The 15,697-nt window shown below is 43.4% G+C and overlaps 1 protein-coding gene across 6 annotated transcripts in view; it reads left to right on the forward strand.

Annotated features, from left to right (window-relative positions):
• pcmtd1 (protein-L-isoaspartate (D-aspartate) O-methyltransferase domain containing 1) overlaps window positions 1-15,697 on the forward strand; it is a 109,234-nt gene that overhangs the window by 44,201 nt on the left and 49,336 nt on the right. The window lies entirely within an intron of this gene.

The following is a 15,697-nucleotide window of genomic DNA, read 5'->3' on the forward strand; positions in this document are numbered from 1 at the left end:
ATGTTGGGCCCAAGTTTCCGGGTTGTATTCTGCTTTGCTGGTGCAGTGAACTCCTATTTGCCTGAAGCTAAAGGTGCTAACCATGTCCGAGCCCACATCTGTAGAGGTATATCCTTATTCAAACAAAGTTCAAAATAGTCAAACAAGCCTGCACTTGAAGGGGCTGGCGGGGGGAGGGGGGAGGGGGGCGGGGGGGGGGGGGGGGGGGGGAGGGTGGAACTAAATTTGAAATTAATCTGCAGAAACATTTTTTCCACATTATGAGCAAGTGGTCAATCTATGGAACGGGCTGTCTAGGGAGATGATGGAAGCAGATAATATTCATTCAAATTTAAATTATCTTTCAGAAGATAATATTTTGGGATACAATATATGAGTAATTTGAGACAAGATAGATGGTAAGTGTGACATGCTTGGGAGGAACAAGTGACTGAACCTATTTTTTCCCCAAAGCTTTCCACCACTCGGGGGGTTTCCTCGCCTCGTGTCTAGATCTGTTGTAGACTAATTGATCAAGATTGATTGCGATGATTAGACAATAACTATTATGATTGTATCATGCGACTACCAGGGATAGAAGGTGATCTAAATGGACCTTGGTCTTTTTTGTCTAGCAATTCCTATGTTAAATTTGCAAGAATTTACAGGTGTTCAGTATAGAATAACTGCGTTCATGCACTTTGTAGGTTTCATAGTATTCACCAAAACATACATTGATTCTCCTATATAATTGTACAGTTTTTCATATTAAAATGAAGATACTGGTTCGTAGTAATGCAAATTATATAATATGCCTACGAATTAATCTGAACAGAACTTGATCTGTCTTTCATGTATAGTAAGGATTTTGTTTTTAACCTGCCTCTATAAAACTCTTCAGATGTATTTATTGATCTATAGTGTCCATCTCTCAGTAATGTTGCAAGTCTTTTGTAAAAATATTTTAATATCAGCAGGGAAAGAATATTGGCAACTGTATAAAAATGACTGTCCTGATCAAAAAGTAGTGTACAGTTTCATTTCACTCATGTTATGTTCTGACTGTTAAATATATTTTAATGGGTATTAATTGCATTTGCATAGTTTGTACAATTAGATAGTGGGCCTACTTTCCTACACTTTATTCCAGTTAATGCTGCAAACAGTACATTTCAAAAAATCTTATCTCCCTGGGTCACTGGCAGTGTAAAGATAATTGTCTTTTGAAATGGGTAGTTTTTGAAATGAGTGAAGGTGGAAGCATAACTGTGGTCATTAACTGGACCGCAAATGCTATTGTCTCTAAGTGTTTCTATCCTTGTGATATTTAAAGTACCAAAATTGGTGCAGCTATAAATCTAAATTGGTTCTATGCCTTGCTTAAAATCTACATTCTGATGTACAGGATACCTGCTAATGATTTTGATGTTTAATGAGTTTTTCAAAATGGAAGACCAAAACGTGATAAACTATTTGATAGACTAGTATATTGAAGCATGCTCCATGTTTACAATAGCTGAGGCTAAAATAAAGAAGTGCAGATTTTTCATATGTTATCAAAAAACACAATATTCTCAGTGAATTTCTTCCATCATGGGCCAGACCTATTCTGTTTGCTTGTAGCATTAGCACTCGCTCATTCATTGGATAAATTATATTATTGATTTTTCCTTTGATAATGAAATTTATATTATGAATAAGCTATACAAGAACAAATTACACAACAGTATTATGCAAAATGTAGTTCTTCAAAGACTTCAGTCAGTGTAACTGAAAATATTTAATGCATGATTGGTTATGCATCGGGGTGGCATAAATTTCTTCAGAATCAGCTTTTTATGTAACAAAAGCCGTGGATTATTTAAAAATAAGTTTGTCCAAAACAATTGTTCATAATGTAGTTCACTCTGCAAAGTTTTTTTTATGACTCCTGAACTAAGTTTTTAAAAAAAATCTGTTTATACATCACCAGGGTGAGAATGTAGCATCCACATGTTTGCTGGTGATTTAAAATCCTGAAAGGTTGTGACTTATGTCATGAATTTTATAGTTATAATGAATATTTTTGTTGGTTAATTGTTAGCCTTGCTATCAACCATTGATAATCTATCGAGCCTTTTATTGATTTGAAGATCTTTGAGGATGGTGAATGTGTAATTTACGCTAAAGACTGTTGGATGCTGTATTTTTCAGAACACAATTTTTGAATGAAGCATTTCTGGATATCTTTGTTGTGATTAGCTTGAATATTCTGCTTACAACAGTGTAGTTTCTGATCACTCTGATCACAAAATATAAGTTGTATTTAACACCCTGCTTGTGCCTTGTTTCTGGTGCTACACAGAGGGAAACTGGGCATTAAGGGTTACTGCCAGGTTTGCACCACTACTGACTCCTGTTGCCATTTTCTTGCTTTCCCTCAGCCACGCCATTTTTAAAGAAACAGTTAGTCTGTCCCACCTCACAGGAGTGCTCCAATGGAAAAAATGTTTTTAATAGTGACCACTGATAGCTGCCATACAAGCAGCTGGTATATGATTGCCAGGAACATCAGTGCATATGAATGTATGCTACCGGGGAAGCCACTATGATGCCTTTGTGTTAAGGCAATCCACCTATTCACAGATGAGCAGCCCTTACCCAGCTGGCTACTTTACGACGAGGGCTACCCTCTGTACCAGTGGCTTCTGATCGCGCTATAAAGCCCGAGGTTGATCGAGCAGCTAATGTAGTGAGGCTTATAATACTACCTGGATTGTGATGGTCCAGATTATCAGTACTGTATTCTGAAAGCATATTTTAGGGTTCATGGTTACATCAGAGGGAGCTCTCCAGTATATCCAGCAATGATTTCCCACATCATGGTTGTCTGCTGTATACTGCACAATGTCATTTGTGATCCCAACGAGCTTGTGCAGAGGCAAAGGCTAATGGGTTCAACAGGCTGAAGACATGGAACTAGAGGACAAACAGCCAATCAACAAAAAATTGCACCAACCACCAGTATTGCACAGAATGCAATATTTCCACTAACTTTTTTGGGTGCGTGGCCCCTTTGCAGCTTCACGCACGAAACTTAACCTTGAAAAAGCTGGTCCCGTGCTGCGTGGCTGCGCAGCTTAGAGGGAGCATTAATGGAATGCCCTGCACAAAAACAGGCTATTCAGCCTAATTGGTTCATGTCAGTATTTATGTTCACACGAACCTCCTGCGCCTCTTCATCGGACCCTATCAGCGTAATCATATATTCCTTTCTCCCTCACGTGTTTATTTACCTTCCCCTTCGATGCTATTTGTCTCAACTTCTCGTTGTGATAGAGTTCCACATTCTAACTACTCTGATGAAAGAGCTTTCTTGGATTTATTAGTGACTTGTAGTTTTGGCCCCTAGTTTCGGTCTTTCCCACAAGTGGAACTTCTTCACATCTAACCTATTGAACCCTTTCATAATAAAGACCTCTATCAGGTCACCCTTCAGCCTTTCTCTTTTCTAAAGAAAAGAGCTGCAGCCTGAGGGGGAGTCCCAGGGGGAGTGTTTGCTAGTGCTGTTGGGGAGGAGTTAAACTAATATGGCAGGGGGATGGGAACCAATGCACAGAGACAGAGGGAAACAAAATGGAGACAAAAGCAAAAGGCAGAAAGGAGATGAGTAAAAGTGGAGGGCAGAGAAACCCAAGGCAAAACACAAAAAGGGCCACTGTACAGCAAAATTCTAAAGGGTCAAAGTGTAATAAAAAGGCAAGCATGAAAGCTCGGTGCCTCAATGCGAGGAGTATTTGGAACCCAGGAGAGGGCTCTGAGCTAGTTAGAGTGGGTGAGAGCTCAGATGAACAGGACCCCAAGAAAGAATGCAAAAGGCAGGAGGCAACAGAGCAGAGTAGCACTGGGGTAAGTGTAAACCACAAGGTGATAGGAAGGGACAATATGTATGAATATAAAGGGGCTGCAGGAGGGGTCAAAACTAAAAATCATGGTTTAAAAACTAGTATTAAAACACTCTACCTAAACGCACGCAGCATTCGAAATAAAGTAAATGAGTTGACGGCACAAATCATTACAAATGGGTCTGATTTGGTGGCCATTACAGAAACGTGGTTGTAGGGTGGCCAAGACTGGTAATTCAACATACAGGGGTATCTGACAATTCGGAAAGATAGACAAGAAGGGAAAGGAGGTGGGGTAGCTCTGTTAATAAAGGATGATATCAGGGCAGTTGTGAGACGATATTGGCTCTAATGAACAAAATGTTGAATCATTGTGGGTGGAGATTAGAGATAGTAAGGGGAAAAAATCACTGGTGGGCGTAGTTTATAGGCCCCCAAATAATAACTTCACGGTGGGGCGGTCAATAATCAAGGGAATAATGGAGGCATGTGAAAAAGAAACGGCAGTAATCATGGGGGATTTTAACCTACATATCGATTGGTCAAATCAAATCGCACGGGGTAGCTTGGAGGAGGAATTCATAGAATGCATACAGGATTGTTTCTTAGAACATATGTTACAGAACCTACAAGGGAGCAAGCTATCTTAGATCTGGTCCTGTGTAATGAGACAGGAATAATAAACGATCTCCTAGTAAAAAATCCTCTAGGAATGAGTGATCACAGTATGGTTGAATTTGTAATACAGATTGAGGGTGAGGAAGTAGTGTCTCAAACGAGCGTACTATGCTTAAACAAAGGGGACTACAGTGGGATGAGAGCAGAGTTGGCTAAAGTAGACTGGAAACACAGATTAAACGGTGGCACAATTGAGGAACAGTGGAGGACTTTTAAGGAGCTCTTTCATAGTGCTCAACAAAAATATATTCCAGTGAAAGAAGGGATAACCAGCTGTGGATAACCAAGGAAATAAAGGAGAGTATCAAATTAAAGACCAATGCGTATAAGGTGGCCAAGGTTAATGGGAAACTAGCAGATTGAGAAAATTTTAACTGACAGCAAAGAATGACGAAGAAAGCAATAAAGAAAGGAAAGATAGATTACGAAAGTAAACTTGCACAAAACATAAAAACAGATAGTAAAAGTTTTACCGATATATAAAAAGGAAAAGAGTGACTAAAGTAAATGTTGGTCCCTTAGAAGATGAGAAGGGGGATTTAATAATGGGAAATGTGGAAATGGCTGAGACCTTAAACAATTATTTTGCTTCGGTCTTCACAGTGGAAGACACAAAAACCATGCCAAAAATTGCTGGTCACGGGAATGTGGGAAGGGAGGACCTTGAGACAATCACTATCACGAGGGGGGTAGTGCTGGACAGGCTAATGGGACTGAAGGTAGACAAGTCCCCTGGTCCTGATGAAATGCATCCCAGGGTATTAAAAGAGATGGCGGAAGTTATAGCAGATGCATTCGTTATAATCTACCAAAATTCTCTGGACTCTGGGGAGGTACCAGCGGATTGGAAAGCAGCTAATGTAACGCCTCTGTTTAAAAAAAAAAGAGGGCAGACAAAAGGCAGGTAACTATAGGCCGGTTAGTTTAACATCTGTAGTGGGGAAAATGCTTGAAGCTATCATTAAGGAAGAAATAGCGGGACATCTAGATAGGAATAGTGCAATCAAGCAGACGCAACATGGATTCATGAAGGGGAAATCATGTTTAACTAATTTACTGGAATTCTTTGAGGATATAACGAGCATGGTGGATAGAGGTGTACCGATGGATGTGGTGTATTTAGATTTCCAAAAGACAATCGATAAGGAGCCACACAAAAGATTACTGCAGAAGATAAAGGTACGCGGAGTCAGAGGAAATGTATTAGCATTGATAGAGAATTGGCTGGCGAACAAAAAGCAGAGAGTTGGGATAAATGGGTCCTTTTCGGGTTGGAAATCGGTGATTAGTGGTGTGCCACGGGGATCGGTGCTTGGACCACAACTGTTTACAATATACATAGATGACCTGGAAGAGGGGACAGAATGTAGTGTAACAAAATTTGCAGATGACACAAAGGTTAGTGGGAAAGCGGGTTGTGTAGAGGACAGAGGCTGCAAAGAGATTTAGATAGGTTAAGCGAATGGGCTAAGGTTTGGCAGATGGAATACAATGTCGGAAAATGTGAGGTCATCCACCTTGGGCGGGGGGGGGAAATAACAGTAAAAGGGAATATTATTTGAATGGGGAGAAATTACAACATGCTGCGGTGCAGAGGGACCTGGGGGTCCTTGTGCATGAATCCCAAAAAGTTAGTTTGCAGGTGCAGCAGGTAATCAGGAAGGCGAAATGGAATGTTGGCCTTCATTGCGAGAGGGATGGAGTACAAAAGCAGGGAGGTCCTGCTGCAACTGTACAGGGCTTTGGTGAGGCCGCACCTGGAGTACTGCGTGCAGTTTTGGTCACCTTACTTAAGGAAGGATATACTAGCTTTGGAGTGGGTACAGAGACGATTCACTAGGCTGATTCCGGAGATGAGGGGGTTACCTTATGATGATAGATTGAGTAGACTGGGTCTTTACTCGTTGGAGTTCAGAAGGATGAGGGGTGATCTTATGGAAACATTTAAAATAATGAAAGGGATAGACAAGATAGAGGCAGAGAGGTTGTTTCCACTGTTCGGGAGACTAGAACTCGGGACCACAGCCTCAAAATACGGGGAAGACAATTTAAAACCGAGTTGAGAAGGAATTTCTTCTCCCAGAGGGTTGTGAATCTGTGGAATTCTCTGCCCAGGAAAGCAGTTGAGGCTAGCTCATTGAATGTATTCAAATCACAGATAGATAGATTTTTAACCAATAAGGAATTAAGGGTTATGGGGAGCGGGCGGGTAAGTGGAGCTGAGTCCACGGCCAGATCAGCCATGATCTTGTTGAATGGCGGAGGAGGCTCGAGGGGCTAGATGGCCTACTCCTGTTCCTAATTCTTATGTTCTTATGTTAAATCATTACTGATAGATATAACCTCTCAGTTCTGTTCAATCGTTACTGATGGGTATAACCTCTCCGTACTTTCAGATTTAATTAAAGGTTGCCAATAAAACTAGTCCAGTCAATTCTTGTAAAAAAAAAAGTTAACAACTATCAAAAATTAGTCTTTACCCATTCTAAAATTCAGGTCAAATTCACTGTATTTACTCAACTTTTTTTTTGCAAATCGATTGAATCCCTTTTTTGCGGGATGTTCGGCTTGCCAGGAATCTATATGGCCTGATTTGGTGGCTTGCTGTGGGTGTTCCATGTCTGCTGGAGCGGGAAGGTGACATTTAAGCACCCCTTCCATAATAACTGCCTTCTGTGTCGAGAGCAGGTGAAAGGAATGTTAATGTATGAGAGTCCACCTTCAGAGGATATAATTATATTCGATGCACAGTTATTTAATTGTATATCAGTGCAAAGAAAGAAAGACTTGCATTTATATAGCGTCTTTCATGGCCACCGGACGTCTCGAAGCACTGTGTAATCGGCCAAATTAGGAAAACTGACAAAAACATCAGCTCTTCTGGATTAAGAACCCTGTTAAATTTCCCATTAAAAGTTAGACCCAAAGACACTCGGAGGGCTTGGGTGTAACTGGTATTGGGTGTAACTGGGGCTTTGACAGCATTATTACTGCTAAACAAATGTTAAGGGCCTGGAAAACACAATTTTAACACATTGTGCAGTATGAAATTTGTCCATTTTAATAAAAATAAAATTAAACTTTTCAAAAAAAGTTATTTTTTTAAAAAAGTTTTTCAACCTTTGTTTCAGGTTTGCCTTTTTCCCCATGTGAAAGCCCCAATCTTTGTTTTGCTCTCTCTAACGTATTTAAAAAGTTACAATTGTAAGAGCTTACTCACTTCCTTGTTCATGGTCTGTGAGAATTCTGCGTTTTGATTGGCTGCTGTAACAGCAGTCACGACAAGGGGATCCCCATTATACTTTGTTGATTTGAATTGAAGGTCGGAAAAACGAAAGTTCTTGACACAGGAGTTGCAAGATGCTGGTGCAATGTGTACTTTGGGGCCAGTGGCGAACATAAGAGCAGGAGTAGGCTATTAAGACCCTCGAACCTGCTCCGGCATTTAATAAGACCATGGCTGATTTGATCTTGGGCTCAGCTCCATTTCCCTGCCTGCTCTCTGTAACCCTTCACTCCCTCATCGATCAAAAATCTGTATCTACACCTTTAAATATGTTCAATGACTGTGCCTCCATGGGTCTCTGGGGCAGAGAATTCCACAGATTTACGACAGAGAAAACATTCCTCCATCTTCTAAATGGGTGACCCCTTATTTTTAAACTATGCCCCCTGTTTCTGGATTCCCCAAAGAGTGGAACAATCCTCTCTGCACCTATCTTGTCGAGCCCTCGCAGTATCTTGTATGCTTCAATAAGATCACCTCTCATTCTTCTCAAACTCTAATGTGTAGGCCCAACCTAGTCAACCCCCTCATCTCCAGAATCAACCTAGTGAACCTTCTCTGAACTATCTCCAATGCAAGTATATCTTTCCTTAAATGAGTCCAAAACTACGAAATACTCTAGGTGTGGCCTCACCAATACCCTGTACAGTTGTAGCAGGGCTTCCCTGCTTTTATACTCCATCCCCCTTACAATAAAGGCCAACATTCCATTTGCTTTCTTGATTTCTTGCTGTACCTGCACACTAACTTTTTGTGTTTCTTGCACAAGGACCCCCAGGTCCCTCTGAACTGCAGCATCTTGTTTCCATTTAAATAATTTGCTTTTTTATTTTTCCTGCCAAAATGGATAACCTCACACTCTCCCACATTATACTTCATCTGCCAAATGTTTGCCCACTCATTTTGTGTCCTCATAATTTGCTTTCCCACCCATCTTTCTATCATCAGCACACTTGGCTACATTACACTCTGTCTTTTCATCCAAGTCATTAATGTAGATTGTAAATAGTTGAGGTCCCAACACCAATCCCTGTGGCACCTCGCTTGTTACCGTTTGCCAACTGAAAAATGACCCATTTATCCTTACTCTCTGTTTTCTGTTAGCCAATCCATTATCCATGCTAATATGTTACTGCTAACCCCTTGAGCTCTTGTGCAGTAACCTTTTATGTGGCACCTTATCGAATGCCTTCTGGAAATCCAAATACACCACATCCACTGGTTCCTCATCCACCCTGCTCGTTACATCCTCAAAGAACTCCAGCAAATTTGGCAAACATGATTTCACTTTCATAATACCATGCCAACTCTGCTTGACTGTGTTCTGCTTTTCCAAATATCCTGCTACTGCTTCCTTAATAATGGATTCCAGCATTTTTCCAACGACAGATGTTAGGCTAACTGGTCCATAGTTTCCTGCTTTCTGTCCGCCTTCTTTTTTAAATAGGGGTGTTAAATTTGCGGTTTTCCAATCTGCTGGGACCTCTTCAGAATCCAGGGAATTTTGGTAGATTACAACCAATTCATCCACTATCTCTGTAACCATTTCTTTTAAGACCCTAGGATGCAGGCCATCAGGTCCAGAGGACTTGTCCACCTTTAGTCCCATTATTTTACCAAGTATTCTTTTTTAGTGATTGTTTTAAGTTCCTCCCTCCCTATAGCCCCTTGATGATCTATTATTGAGATGTTTTTAGTGTTTTCTACCGTGAAGACTTATACAAAATATTTGTTCAAAGTCTCCCTGTTCCCCATTAGTAATTTCCCAATCTCATCCGCTAATGCCCTCACTTTGCCGCTGAATGCAAATTCCAGACTATTAGCATTTGAAAGACATAATGGACAACCAAAGCAAATTTACTCTAAATCGCTTCATGTTATGCAGTAACAAAAAAAAAAATGCTGGCTACATCTACCCCACAAAGCTAATAGTTATTTCCAGTCATTTTATGTATTATTTTCTGCCTTTACACAGAGAGGAAAATACTTTTATGTGGTTCAAAGAGCATCATTGTGTGACAGAACTTCTACCAACTGTGGTGAAGCTGTATCCCAATTCTGGCTGACTTTTTCTGGCTGCTCATAGCAATACTCGATGCTCGTGATGAGCAGTCTTCACCGAAGTTCAGCATTACAATAGCAGAAATTATGTAATGTATGTCAGATGATGTATTTGCTGTCATTAGCTTATTATTTCAATGCATCTGCCCATATATGGGTTGATGCATTTTATGCCCATCACTTCCAACTGGAAAGTGTGCAAATGTTTGGTAGTGTGGGGTACTTCCGAATCAACTTCCGACCCACATCTGCTCGCTCCCCAAATGAATTCCAGTGGAAAAGCTACCCCAAGAACTGTTAGCCACACCTAACAACTACAGACAATTTTAAAAACCATTCTTAAAGTTATGTATATTTTTTTAAATAGGAGAATTATTTTCTGTTTGAAGCATGACCGATTTCTGTTTCCATCGTAACCATATTCCAGGAGTACGACATTTTTTCGCTTTCCACACCAGCCATGTTGTGTTGTGGCTTGAGCTCACATAAAATGGAACTGAAATTATGCAAACTTATTTGTGAAGCACCCTTACAGGCAGCATAATGCTGGGTTGGATTTGCACTCCGATCCCAGATGTGTTGATCGACCGGATGCAGTTTTATACACCTTGGGCTGGATTTTCAGCTCTTTGCATTTTCTCCCGTTTCCGGGCGCAATTTGTGGAGGAGCCAAAAGTTTAGTTTCAGGTTAACGTTGATGCCAGAGCAAGCAACTTTCGCCGAATGAAAGTTTATGAGCGTTAGCGTTAACTCCAGCGTTGCACAACAGACTTTATGCACCGGACCCGAAAGTTCCGGCGCTGAAAAAAAATCAGCCGTTCTGCGCATGTGCAAATTTTTTTTTTTCTTCCCGCATTTCTGGTCTGGTCTCCAGTCACAAATGCTAATGCAGAGCATAGCCGCGGACATGCACAGTACAACCAGGGCTGAATCAGTCATTTTACATTTGGAATTTGATCATGGAGGATGACTTCCAGACAGCGTGCCAGGTGATTCAGCCACGAGTCTAATGAAGCTCTAATGTGGGCTGTGGAAAGAAGACAGGATATGCATCTTTGGGGTGGATCTAGACCACTGCCATCCATATTTAAAAGGATTTGGAGGGAAATTGCTGAGGAGGTCTCTGCCTCAGACACTGGTCAGGAGTAACACACAGTGCCGAAAGAAGTTTAATGATCTGACAAAGGTCATCAGAGTGAGTACAATTTTAATTCATGCACTCCTTCATTACTTCAATTATAAATCAGACACATTATTTGTTCTCATGTTGTTGGTACATCTCAGCACTCTGGGTTGCCTCCTAAAATGCATGACACATAGGTTGGCTTAGTTCGGCACCCTATTTACCATGAATGATCTTTACACATTATTAAGATTGCTTTCTGAGATCTCATAAGATTGCTCCCCACTTCGATGTCCCCTGATGATCCACATGCAACTTCCAAGGCCATTAAACTGCATTACATTCATAGTATGGTATAAGTGCTTTGGTGGCTACCTGTGCCACAAGAACAGATGGACCCTCTTGTAACCATTCCCATTTTTATCTTTACAGGCCAAGAAGTCTCATAATCAGCAGGTGCGGACAGGCAGCGGTCTGCCTCAGACCCTGCCACTCACGAACATTGAGGACAGGGTGGCAGGTCTATCGGCGTCACAGATCGGGCAGCTGCCACTGGGGGCGCTGAATTCCATTCGGATACTGAGGGTAAGTCCTGCACACTCCCTGGGATAGGTTGGGGCAATGTTACAGTTCCTCTGGACTAGATATAATGGAGTAGCAGCGGCCCTTCAAATGAACCTGTGCTATGCAACTTTCCTCATGTCACCCTGCCCCCTCCCCTGCTGCTAACCACTCGTCTGTTGCTTTCTACTTCCAGATGTCCAGGCGGAGCATCCCTCAAGGGACCACTTCACGTCCCTTGAGGCGTACGAAAGCATGGGCCTTACACTAAACATCGTAAAACAAAGGTCTTCCACCAGCCTGTCCTTGCCGCACAGCACTGCCCCCTAGTCATCAAGATCCATGGCACGATCCTGGACAAAGTGGACCATTTCCCATACCTCAGGAGCCTCTTCTCAACAAGAGCAGACATTGACGACGAAATTCAACACTGCCTCCAATGCGCTCGTGCAGCTTCGGCCGCCTGAGGAAGAGAGTGTTCGAAGACCAGGCTGTCAAATCTGCCACCAAGCTCATGGTCTACAGAGCTGTAGTAATACCTGCCCTCCTGTATGGCTGAGACATGGAACATGTACAGTGGACACTGTTCAGCCACCTTAGGACTCATTTTAAGAGTGGAAGCAAGTCTTCCTCGATTCTGAGGGACTGCCTACAATGGATGATGACTCCACGTCAGGCCATCATCTGGAGGAGGAGGATACTCGTGAGCCGACTCTGACGCAGCATCAATCCACCCCTGTTCCGACACTCAGCTTCTCCTGAGGATGACGTGACGTTCTCGGGGTTTCTACAAAATACAGGATCCTGCATGCAGCAATGCAATGCTGGGGTTGAATCCCACATGCTATTTCTCCAGAGGATGAGTCGGCAAAGTCGGTCTGCTGACCGACAGGCAAATGTGGAACTAGACATGGTGGGAATGTCAAGGGAGAGCATCCAGGTCAGTCGTTGGCTCCTTGATGTCTTGGGTAGGAATTCCGCAAGCATCGACAGTCTGAAAGTGACCATTACAGAGTAAGGGTCGCAGATTGTCAGTGCTAGCCATGATATCAGCGAGGCCATCAATGACCACACGAGGCTGGTAGCCTCCAGCAGTGACAGTGGAGTCCCGGAGAGTGTGGCGCGAACCCTTGCAGAATATGGCGCATCACAGCCACAAACTCTGCTTGAGATTGCGCAGGTGATGCAGTTCATGCCTGCTGCCATACTCTGTGTTCCCCACTGTCACACACAAACCACCTGTGACTGGCGACGCCGATGAAGAGGCTAGCCAGTCAGAAGCTGGGCCTTCCACACCACAAGCTGTTCCACTGCATCCCCAGATGGCGTCTCCATTATCTCATCCCCCCAACACAGAAGCATTCTGGTAGCCCTGCTGCATGTCATCTTGGTGCCACTTTGTGTAGGAGCAGCAGGTAAGGGAACGGGCAAAAGACAGTGGGGAAAAAATAGTGGGGGAGGATATGATGCTGCATTATGTTGTTGATGCTAGATGATTGCATATGTTTTATGTTATAGTATTATGTTACAGTTTAATGTTAAAGTATCACACTGGATTATGTTGTTGATGAATTATCACTGCTGGATGCAGCTCATTTTATTTAATTTTATTTAAGTCTCACGATAAAGGTTACAAAGTTTACAATGTTACGAAGTTTAAAATGTATTTTTGTTCATCTTAACCATTCCTGTGTAGTGTCTCATTTGCAGAATAAGAGGGGGAATAGTCAACATGGTGGGATAGAGTGGCCAGGCAACGGTCAAACATGCCGTTCACTCTTCAAGCAAAGCATTCATTATGAAGTGCCAGTGTAAGGCTTTTGCAGCGCTGAAATCTCCAGGATGCCTCCCCTGTGGTTGTGGTGGTGGCACGGGTTCCTCGCCAGGCTCGTCTTCCTCCACCTCCACCTCCACCTCCTCCTCCACCACCTCCTCTTTCTCCCCACCCCCCCCACCCCTCTCGCCTCCCCACCCCCTTTTCTCCTGAGATGGTCCTACTGTCCCCTCATGATAGCTAAGTTGTGTAGCCTGCAGCACACCACAATGAATTCGGAGACCTGCTGAGGGGAGTATTGCAGGGAGCCTCCAGAGTGGTCCAGGCATCGGAAGCGCTGGTTGAGCACTCCAATTGTCTGTTCGCCGGTGTTGCATGTGGCTGTACGGCTCTCATTATAGCGATGCTTGGCTCCTGTCTGTTCCGGAGAGGGGTCATGAGCAAGGTGGCGAGGCCATAACCTTTGTCCACGAACATCCAGCTCTGGCCTTGTGGTTGACACTGGAACATGCGTGTGACACTGCTCTCATGCAAGATGAAAGCATCATGGACGCTCCCAGGATTTCGGGCACTGACTGCCATGATGCGCTGAGTATGTTCGCAGACAATCAGTACGTTCATGGAGTGGAATCCTTTTCGGTTTCGGAAAACCTCTGCATTCTGTAAAGGTGCTCGCAAGGCGATGTACGTACAGTCAAGTGCTCCCTGAACCTGGGGCAGCCAGCAAATTGTCCAAAACCTACAACCCTCTCATTTTGCTTCTCTCTGGTCATTGGGAAGTTTATGAAGTCCATTCTGCATGCCTACAGTGCATTCGTCCCTTGGCGTATGCAGCAATGTGCTGCGAGATGGAGCATATGTCCTCTGCTGATGCCTGAAAGGAGCCGGAGATATAGAAGGCAAGTGCCACTGTCCCCTTCACCTTGACGGGCAGTCCAGTCCTGTTGCCGCTGGTAGGCTGTAGGTCTGCCTGTATGAGCTGGCATATCTCTGTGACCACTTCTTTTCGGAAGCACAGCCTTCTAACGCACTGTGCCTCAGAGCTGGAGGTATGAGCGATGTTCCCTGTAAGCTCGTGGTGGGGGGGGGGGGGGGCGGGGGGTGTGTGTAAGGTCTCCTCCCCATACATCTGCGACCTCTTTAATTACGTTGCAAATGATCAACAATAAGCCTCCTTCCAGCTTCAAACCGTATGACAATAGCAGCCAGGATTATTCGCTCCCAACCTCGCATGGCCCCCATCTTTTAAAATGTCCTCTATAAAGCAAACTTAAAAACTCTCAAACTTCACAATTAAAAGTATGCAGTAACGCAGCGTTCTTCTCCCAATCACTTATCACTCACAACTGCGACTTTCTGCTCTGCTTTCAACATGGCGCTGTTGGCGTCTGGTACGCCCTGGATCCATCTGGTTTTTCTGGGCAGGTTCTTGGGCGGATGCTAAATCGGGCGAAATGCTCGAAAGTTCCACCTGGGGCGCTAGCGCAGTGATAGAGTATTCAAACAGGCTCATTTAGACAGACTGTGAAAATTCACAGACCCCCAAGTCAAGGCTGCTACATGCAGTTCGGCATGTTGCATTAACTGATCAATCAACTTGACATTTTCGGATCTTGGGTAGCGAGCCAATAAAACGTTAAAAGACTTTCAATTGAGCCAATAAGGTCAAAGAAGGCGAGTTCTTTTCTGTAAATTGATCCAGGCATAAATACAGCCATTTTGACCATGTGTCTCAGTAAGAACAAATACCTGGCTTGAAGCCAAGCAGTTTGTTACTCTCTGGAAAGATTAAAAAGTTAAAACTACCATCGGAGTTCGTATTTCATTGGAAATTAAGAGATCTAACACGCAGCGATGTACAACAATTTATGTCATCCAAATAGTCAAAACAGTGGCGGGGCGATAAGTTTTGGCGTCGCCGCAAAACCATTTGCGAAGGTTCCACAAAATCTTGTGCGCCTTTTTTATGCCTAAAAAATAATTTCTGCACCCCGCCAAGGTGCTAAATGGGGCACAAACCAGTTTAAAATCCAGCCCATTGTGTTCTTAGGCAGTCCCTCTGAGTCAAGGATGATTTGCTTTCACACTAATGAGTTCGCAGGTGACTGATGAGTCCAATGCGGGACCTACAGTCTCTGTCACAGGTGAGGCAGAAGGTGGTTGGAAGGACGGGGGTGTGGGGTGCTTGGGTTGTCGTGCACTCCTTCCGCAGTTTGCGCTTGGCTTCCGTGTGCTCCTGACGAAGAGACTCGGTGTCCGGCGCCTTTCCGGATCATCTCCTCCATTTTGAGTGGTCTTGGGCGAGGGATTCCCAGGTATCGGTGGGGATGTTGCACTTTTTCAAGGAGGCT

The sequence above is a fragment of the Pristiophorus japonicus genome, chromosome 1, assembly GCF_044704955.1.
Source record: "Pristiophorus japonicus isolate sPriJap1 chromosome 1, sPriJap1.hap1, whole genome shotgun sequence".
Taxonomy (NCBI): domain Eukaryota; kingdom Metazoa; phylum Chordata; class Chondrichthyes; family Pristiophoridae; genus Pristiophorus; species Pristiophorus japonicus.